Here is a 10258-nt window from a genome sequence, read left to right as displayed (position 1 = left end):
GCCCGCTCCGCTCCGCGCCCCGCGCAGCCCCGCGCCCGGCCCCGCTGCTCCGGGAGCTGCGGGCAGCGCTGCCGCTCTCCCCCTCCGCCCCTTCACACGCACACACACACACACGGAATTCGCCGGGCCGGAGGATGATGCTGCATTTTAACGTCCCCCGACCCCTCCGTGCCCCTCCCTCACTCCCCCTCCCCAGCCCCGCCGGTTGCCGGAGGAAGGAGAGCTCGGCCCGGAGACTTGGCGATCCTCTTTCCCGCAGCAGCAGCAGCCGCCGCGGTCCACTCTCGTCCCGCGGTCTCCCGGCTGCAGCATCCCCACGCCGCACTCCTCTCTCCATCCCCCGGTCCCGCGGCTGCTGCATCTCCTGGCCGCGCTCCGCTCTCATCCCGCTGTCCCACCGCATCCCCCCGCGGCGCCCCGCTCTCATCCCGCTGTCCCACCGCATCCCCCCGGCACTCGGCTCTGCCCAGTCCGCGCTGTGGTTCCCGGAGGCCGGGGGGACACGCGGCACACGGTACACACTGCTCCAGGCAAAGCTCCCGGCCCAAATTTCCCTTTTTCCCCATTTGCTGCCCGGGGTCGCCCAGACGGAGTTGCCCCGTGCTCCTGTGAGGAGGAGGGTGACCCCGGGCAATGCTGGACACAAGGGGAGGAAAGGGAGAGGAGCTGCTCTTTTCTGCTGCCCCACATCCTGGCGCATGTCCCTCGGCCAGCTGCTCTCTCAGCAGTGACCCAAGAGAGGTAGGACACAGCTCCTGACACCTTCCAGCTGAAAAAGAGGTTTCCCAAGCAAAGACACCAGCAGACCATTACATAAGAGGAGGAAAATTCTGCAGCTCCTTCGGACCAAAGGAGAGCAGCAGAGAAATGCATTTGCAGCAGGCGAGCTGCCCACCAACTCTCCAGACAGCAAGCTCTGCTCCTCTGGGAAGCTAAGCCAGGAGTGCCTGGGACAGCGGATCCAGCCCCAGCAGAGCTGACAGCCCCTTGCAGGAAAGGCAGGAGCAAAGGCAGGCTGGCTTTGCAGGAGCTTTGTACTAGTAATTCTAAACCACAGAAACTTAATTAAAAAGCAAAATCCAAAAAATGCAGCTCTCTGCTTGGTGTGTCCTCTTTTACCAAATTTCTGCTATATTTTAGTGAGTTATCTCAAGCAGAAATTATTTATTTTGAGATGGGACCAAGGACACTGCAAACTCTGAGAGAACAAGGCTCTTCCATAATAAACCCCTACAGAAAAAACAAGAGGGTGAAGTGGAAACTGGGGAGCTCAGAAATGTCAGCTAGCAGCCTCTGTCTGATTCAGTACCAAACAGCAGACTGCACTCAGCTTGGAGTATTTATCAGTGTTTTGGAAAAGAAACAGCATATTCAGCAATCCCTTTCATGCTGACACCCCTTCTACACATGCTTCTACTGCTACTAGCAGCTGGACTTGATGAGCTTGAGGTCTTTCCCAACTTAGTCATCCTATGACAATGACTTTGTGTGGACGAACAGGACTGGTGGAGAAAGAGCCAAACTGAGATGGCTTTGAAGGGCCTGTGTTAGGTTGCAGAGGCACTGATTCAGATTGGGAGCCCAAACCCTTTCAGAAGTGTGAAAATAACTGCATTGGTAAAGATGCCCTAATATTTAGGTATTTCATTGGGTGCTGCAAGCACATCACGGCTTTCAAATCCAGGCTGTTTTTACTTAGTGATCTAGTTGATCTGCAAAAGTGGATTGGAGATCTTACAGGCAACAAGGAGAGGTCTAAGGTGGGAAGCCCTGCAGAAAAGACCCTGTCAGCCATCTATCTGCACATCTTAAGGTACTGCCTTCCTCAATAACCCCAGGAAATGCTAAGCTCCATTGGTACATATTACAGCTCTTTGTCTATTTTATGATGTACTTATGCCAATGGTTGAGTGCTCCCAGGGAATAAAGTCAAAATGCAAAGTCTTCATCGAGTCTTTGTACTTACACACAGAAGTGAGACCTTGAGTGGGAAGCCAGAGCCTGTTTCCTAATTTCTACATGTGCAGGCTTGTAACAGCCCTTGACAAAGTATTGTGACCATGTCTAAGCTGTGGGTGGCAGAGATACCTGGGTGCTGTGGGCCCGGAGCCTTTGGATCCTTGGTTCTTACTGATCCTGCGACCGAGATGTGTTGGGAGTGGGTGTGGCAGGGAGAAACCTGGAATCGCTTCTCTTGGCTGCTGTGGCCTTACCTAGTGGGTCCTTCAGAGAGCTGAGGAGCTCAGGAGCTTGGCCAGATCATAAAATGACAGAATGGTTTGGGTTCTAAAGGACCTTAAAGAACATCCAGTTCCAAACCCTTGCCATGGCAGGGACACCTTCCTCTAGACCAGGCTGCACAAAGTCCCATCCAACCTGGCCTTGAACACTTCCAGAGATGGGGATCCACAACGTCTCTGAACAAGATCCAGTGACTCATACCTTCACAGTAAAGAATTCCTTCCTAACATCCAATCTAAATCTACACTTTTTTAAGCTTAAAGCCATTCCCCATTGACCTGTTAGGTTGCAGACAGTAATTGAGATGATTCATTGCAGCCAGTAACCACAGGAGCGGCTCAGGAACACAGCACAAATTGACTGGACCACCTTGGGACAGACATGTCCCTCTAGTGCCTGAATAAGATATGGCAAAACATTATTTTTTTTCCTGCAGCTTCTCGAGGTCTTGGACCACACCAGGACAACATCAGGACAACAACTGCCAGGATGCTGCAGTGGAGCACAGCTGAAACACAGACCAGACAAAGAGGGGGCAAAGAAAGCTGTGCAGTGAAAGGTGTGACTGAGAACGTGCTGCTCCCTTCCTGAGCAGGAAGACAGAGAATAGTGCCAAAGGGCACTGCCAGCTGGTCTTGCCTGTCCCTGGGAGCACACAGTAACAACGTGTAATCCGGCATTAGTGCCGCTAAAATTGGCTTAATTTTTAGATACTTGAATGGGTGCTGCAAGCACATTGTGCCTTTCAAATTCAGGCTGGTTTTGTGTAGTGGCCCAGATACTGCTGATCTGAAGGTGCCTGCTAGTGTTACCCTGCAGGTAACGTGGATGATAAAGTGAGCAGTGCATTATATTGGTCATCCCAAATGGCAAAATCCATGGAGGATCTAAAAAGTCAGCTTGAAGTACGTCTCAGAAACAAGCAGGGCATCAGCAACTTTTCTGAGAACAGTGCTGGGATATGCTGATATTTATATCCTCCCTGGTGTCATCCAATGAATCCTCTTTAAAGTGGAATAACAGACATGTCAGGGATGTTAGCTGGGGGAGCTGAATGATGGTTCTCAGAGTCCAGAGTTCAGAAAAATAACAAACCACAGAGAGAAACTAAAAACACTCCAAAATATTTGAGATGATTTAGCTTGGAGAAAGGGGAGATCTGTCTGAGGAAAATAGCTGAAGTTGCCTATTCCCAGGAAGGAGACAACTTTGGAAACAAAAGATTCAGCACAAAGAAAATGGAATTATGGCACAATACAAAGTAGACATGGTTTTGGAAAATGCTTTGGTAAAGAACAGAAAGTCAAAGCAAACCAAATTTACTTACAGGGTAACCTAAAACAAGGAGGATTGGAACAGTCCCTCTAATTCTATGATGAGGCTGCACTGGTGGACTGTGCTCATCTCAAACAGCTACTGAGACATAATCATTTAAATAAGAATTATCAACAGGCTTGAGGGGTTGGCATAAGTGCAGTGATTAGGTACTGAAAAAAGGTATATTGGGTGCCCAGGAGCCAGATTGCCATATGGAGATTCACAAACAAGTAAAGGCACAAATGGTCCTATTGACATAGTGACTTTTAGTTGTTATGGTTTAATAGCTGGGTGGATGTAGTAAAAATTAATGATTTAAAAAGACATTAAATAGTGAAAAAATAATTCAGAAGGATAATTCAGAATAGCAACAGAGGCTGTGTACATTAGAGCAAATAAAGCAAACTTCAGACCAACTAGTAGTTCATGTTCATACACTTTTATGATTTTCTACCTCAAACTGGGAAAGAATAACTCTAATGTGCTATAGACTTTAGTTTTAGAAATGTGGATCATAAGAAAAAATTCCCTTAGGAATCCTCATTTCCGTTCTGAACTTCATTGAGCAGCAGGGCCAGTGCTGCACAGGTAGGGCAGGGATGGGAAGATGGAAACAGAGGAGGTTTGTTTATCCTGCTGGGGGATGAGAGCAGAGGAGGAAGGATGTAAAATCTGGGAAAAAAGATACAGAGCAAACCCTGTGGTTACTGTAGAGGAATTGGCTGTTTTGTTTCTATGCTGTGTGGTGGTCTTGAAAATAGTTGAGAAAACACTTCCAGTTGAAGAAGGGGAAGGAATGAAACACTGAGGTGCTTTTAGGGAGAATTCCAGGCCCTGCAGGACCAGAAACCTGCACCCATTGTCACTGGAGATTTTATACAGAAACACCTGACACTGCTGAAAAGCCTGAACAATCAGGCTGTCAGAAGAGGCACAGGAGGCTGTAGTGATAATAGGAAAAGAGCAAAAGTTAAAGAGCCTTTGAATCTCTGGTATGGGAGGAAACAAGTATTGGATTATGTATTGGTATATTTTCAAGTATTCAGCTTTATTGTGAAAGTTTTATTCCCCCAGCTGTGTTTCCTTAAGCAGCTGCAGAGCAGTTGGGGAAGTTGCTAAAATACTGCTCACATAAGTAAAGTATGCCAAGCCAGGGTTTTCAAAGGGTTAATATTTGTTGGATAAACCTAGTCAATTGTTTCACATATTAAAAGCAGATTTTGAAAAATACTGGGTGTAAACACAGTGCTTTACTTGACATTGAGAGGATTGTTTTGTCTCCTACAACAAGTTTAGTTTTGAAATTAAAAACTTGTCAATCCAGCTTCTGGGAGCATGTTTTAGAGTAATTTTTTTTCCCCTGATTAATTATAAAAATCATATTAAAATTGAGAGTTTTTAATGAAAAATTAGAAGCTTCCTTGGAAATTTATTAGAAAGATATAGACAGGTTTTTCTCCTGTTTATTTATTTTTTTTTGATTGCAAAACTATCCTTGCCATTTTCTAAGCTTTTACAGCTAATTTACACTGTAACCTGATAAAAGCTCCCAGTGTTAGAAAAGAACTGCAAGATCTGTAACAAGTAAGAGCATCATAAAATGCATAATGTTAATGTTATATTTCTTGAGAGGACTGAAAAATTAGAATGTTGCAAGAACACAGCTTGAGAAGATAGCTGGGAGCAGCAGGCAGTTAAGTAATATGTTTTGTGTGGGTGGGGAGGTTAAGTTGTGGTTTTGTTTTCTTTTGTTAGAGAGAAAATATTGATTCATCTGGAAGAAATGGAAATGACTGAGGAAGCTACCTCATATGAGTGAAAAAATCAAACAAATGCATTCCCACATGTGTTCCTTATCACTTCTGCAACAATTAAACCCCATTTTCCAGCTCTTGCTGCTGTGCTTCCTACTATCATAAAAGGCAAATAATGAATATTCATTTCTTCTGTCACCATATGACTTGATTCTCATGTCTCTGCCTATTTGGAAAAGTACTTTGAAAACAAAGGTGTCTGCTACAACCCATCCCTAGATGGAGATCTGTGGCACTGTCAGTTGTACCCGCTCCCCATGTCCTCTGTGAGGGCTTTACACAGGCACCAAATCTGTGCTGGGAGTTTTCAAACTGGCTGGGGAAAGTATTGCAATGTATTTTTAATGTTGTAGTTCCAGAGGAAGGCAGAAATCCTCTCCTAAGCACAGGAATCCCAGTAAGAAAATAGACAGTATTAATTCTTGGTCTGACAACATCTTGGATGCATAAGGCATCCAATAAGGTGCTATTTCACCTCCTTTTGGAGGATGGAGGGCAGTGTTGTCCTTTAGCCCAGATCAGAGGGTGATGCCCTGATCACAGCAGTGTTCTTTTCCATTTACAACGGTGGGTTCAGGATTGAATGGCAATACTATAGATCTTGTAGAAGTCCCCTTTCATAAAACGTCCTCCTAAGAGGCTTCTTGCTTCTCCTCTATTGCAGCTGCCTCTGCTAATTCTGTCCCCCTTGGTCTGGTGTTTTGGAGGTGGCCTGAGACGTTTGCTGTGAATGCTGCGAGGGCAGAGATGAGTGTGGTGAGAGGAGCTGCTACAGAAACTGGTGAGGAGCAAAAGCAGCTACAGCCAGGAGTTTACTCCTTTAGACTGACACAAAATCAAGAGATATGCAATAACTCTCCCAGCAGTATTGTTGGCTGTTAAACATCATGAGGGCATGGTGGTTTCAATAAGAGGTAAAAAGGAATATGAAAACTAATTCATTTATTACCTAGGAAAGGAGGCTGAAGATAAAGCACTTTATTACTTCTAAAAGCTGTGTTGCTTTAAGATATTTATAACAGGGAGCCAGAGAACTTACTTTGTGAACAGGAAACCTACATGGTCATGAGTCCATGCAAAATGTATCAGCACAGCTTCTTTCTTTCTGACTTTCACAGAGTAATGCAACATTTGAGAAAAACCCAAATCAACAAACCCATACCAAAACCAAAAATACAAAAACAAACCAAAGCCAACAAAGTACAAAGAAATAAACAATTCTAAGGCATCAACAACAACCAAAGCCCCAGGAACACAAACAGGAAAAAAACAATCCAAAAACTGAACCAAACCCGGCGTGACTGTGGTTGCAGGAGCATGAAGCATTTGAAAGTTGCCTGCAGGGAATATGGTCTTGTTCCTGCCTTTGCCACATTGTTCCCATGGAGTGTAACTGAAAAGGCTCTGATCCACCAGGGCTGTAAATGTTCTGTCAACTTCAGACATCAGGATGCATTTTTGTGAACCACTGAATGTTCCCAGTCACAGCTGTGATGGGTGTCGAGCTGTGGGTATGACTCTCCTGGTAAACCCAGCACTGCCAGGGTCCAGCTTCTAGCTCTGGGTCCAGCTGGCACAGCCTGTCAGTGTCTACAGCCATAAAATATCCCTGTCTCTGGAATAGGGCAGCTGCATCCAAACCAACCATTCGGAATGGTCCCTGGCTGCTGCTGGATCCTGAGCCACTCTCAGGAGTGCATTGGGAAAGCGCTGCTTGTTTCAGGCCAGAATAATTCCAGGCACCATTCTAAAGCTGAAGAATATAGATGATTGCATTCCAGCACTTGGGAATGTTCCCTGGCTGTGTTTAATCTACTGACAGAGGTAATTATAGGATGGGATTTGCCTAATCAAATGTAGATGCCAACATCTGGGACAGTTGTCTGGGTCTGCCCCAGACAATGTATACTCAATGATGAGAAACACTTGGCCATAATTTGTCTCATCATATGAGGTCAACTTGTCACTAAGTGGATGTCTAACCACAGTCACGAGGATTGCTTCACAAAAGCTGTACAAGATTGCACTGACTGCAAGAGGAGCCCAGAAAGACCAGGTCACTACACTGTGAGCAGCACAAACCAGTGCACACAACACAGTAATAATATTCCAAAAGCAGGTATTGAGGACAGTGCTAGGAACAAAATGGAGCAAAAATCTGTGACAGAACACTGATTCAGTCTTGAACTCATAAACAATCCCTGAACAACCTTTTCCTACATTTTATTAAACTTCTATCCTCTTATGCTTCCTCAACTTGTGTCTTCTGGCTGCTTTCACAAGATGTGACTAAGTCTGTGTATATCTGAATATATGAGGACCTGATTGTGTTTGTAGGTCCCTTGGCAGCAATGTAAGAGCAATCTTAACAATTTACATTTATACACTTCCTTCCACCTGATAGCCTCAAAGTGCTTTACAAATACTGATTGGTTATATTTCACATTACTCCTGTGGGATGGCTATAAAATAGAAAAATAGAAGAATGGATTATGAATGACTAGGACTGAGACATAGGCGAAGAGAAAAGAAAAACGGAATGTTAGGAAAAGGAAAGACTGTTATTTCTTCATAAAACCAGCAACTCAGTGATTATGTCTCCACTTACACAAGCTGGAAATTAAATTTTCATGCCCTAAATTCCTGGCAAAGCAGGAATTTAATTCAGGTCATATTTTGTCCTTAATGAAAACTGTGGATGCTCTTAACTCTTGACACAGTACATGCACTACAGAGAATAAAGGTGATTCCCATGTGTGGTATAAGGTTTTTGTAGCACTGGGCTAATTTAATGAATTTAAAAGCAAGAAATGTTGAGTGAATGATACATATTTCCCTATCAGTTGAGACTGTAGATTTATATAGGCCAAGTGATCCAAGGGGACGTGATCCAGTTTATCTGTCTCAGTGTCAAGTTCCCCCCAAAAGAAGAGCTGAAATTCCCAACATGGTCAGTGGAGTTAGACAGGGTGCTCTGGAGGCCTCCAAGGACCTATCTTGCCTGCCTAAATTCAATCACCTAAATTAGATTAAGTGGATCTTTACAAGGGTTTCAAGTCACCTGTCATCACTACTTGCCTGGGAACTTGGGTGCTGACTGTAGGACTGCTCTGATAGGAGCCAAAAATGCAGCTGTTGGTTAGAGGGACAGCCCAGGAAAACTGGATCCCTCCTGAAGAAAAGATACGTAAGAACAATCAGAGAATCATTAAAACTGGAAAAAAAGCACTAGGATCAATGAGTCCAACCTATGGCAATTGCAACCAGCCTTCCAGAAACTGGGATTGCACCAGACCAAGAACAGTCTGTGCAGAACCCTACTGAGAGCATCTTTCTCATCTCATCTCACCATTTTGACAAACCCTCTTGCAGGTTTTTGTGTTACCCTCTTCTTAATCTCCTATCATTTGCCTTATGAATATGATGTGGAGCCAATTTTTTAATCAAAATGTTATGTCAAACACCAGACTGAACTCTAAATACATTATAGCTTTGTTTTTACCTTAATTAGCCACCCTTGGAAAATCATCAAAAATTAAAAATTTAAATTGCATTTGTTTTATGAGATGTTTTCTGTAAAATTTTGGTAACTAGTATTAATTAATTACATTCCCTCTTACTTATTTAGCCTTCATTAATTTTGCCTTTCCCCCCTTCCCCCCCCAACTAATCAGTTCAGTTATTGATGTTGCTGTAGCTTTCCCAGGAGATATCATTTGTTGTTTATTATTGACTCAACAAGGCTTCCCACCCTTTGGAACACCCCCTGGATTCTGGTTTTTTGGAAATCATTCCTTAGAAACTCTTGGACATGCAAGATACATTGGTCTGTATGTAAATTTTCCTGTGTTTTACAGAGACTCTCTGTTTTTTTGTGATTGTTTTCAGTAACTGTGTCAGGGGTGTCATTTCAGACAACTTTGATGGGAGAAATGGGAGGAGTACAGAGGGAAGGAGAGAGGTAGCAGCTGCAGAATAAAAAAGCCCCAGTCCCAAGTGAACCTGTTAATTTTGAAATCTCAGAATTAGTTCAGAACAGGGAGATCAACAGGCAAATCTGGCCTGACACAAACCTCACCTACTCACTGAAAGTTTGACACTGTCACTGCAGCCTCCCTTCATTACACAAATGCACCCCCTCTGCTTTCCCCCTCCTTCTCCATTTGCATTTAGAGGTTCTCTAAAACTGTCTCCTTTATGCAATTTCTTCTGCCTTTGATGGATCCTAACCCCCACCAAAGACCTCAGGTGTGTGATGGTTTAGAACATTCCATGAGGGAACAAACACTGGTAGATCACAATAACTAACATTTTCTTAGACTGGATCTTCTTGATTTTTCATCAAGTCATTATAAATATTTGATAACATTTTGCCCCTATTTTCAACAAGAGGGTGAGGTGTGATCAAATCAGATTTCTAAAAAAGTGATGCCAGAAACAGACGAATACAAATTAAAGCAGAACAAAAGTAGAAGTTCTGAGAACACTTTGATGAATTTGAATTGGATTCTCATACAGTAAATCAAAAATATCTTGGAATTTCTGTCTGATATCTGTGAAGTCCTAGAAGTCAGGTAAAGTCCCATAAGATAGAATAAAGCAAAAAAAGTGGAGGTTTTTAAAAAGAAGGAGGAGGAGTAGTAAGCCAAAGGCTACTGACCAGTCAGAACTAATGAAACAATAAACATCTGAAAGATCACAGAGGGAAATGTGCAGAAATGTGGTTTTGTAAAGAAATAAAAAGTGTCAGTTTCTTCTACAGCAGGCTTCAGGATAGCTAAAAGTAGTTGCTAAATATTAGACTGTAGGATGTCTGCTAATATTATTTTCTCACAAATAACAAACTGGAGAAAACTGGTCATGCTAATTCTAAAGTAAGATGTGTG

This window comes from Parus major, chromosome 3 (genome assembly GCF_001522545.3).
Source record: "Parus major isolate Abel chromosome 3, Parus_major1.1, whole genome shotgun sequence".
NCBI classification, from domain to species: Eukaryota; Metazoa; Chordata; class Aves; order Passeriformes; family Paridae; genus Parus; species Parus major.
This window is presented reverse-complemented; position numbering follows the sequence as displayed.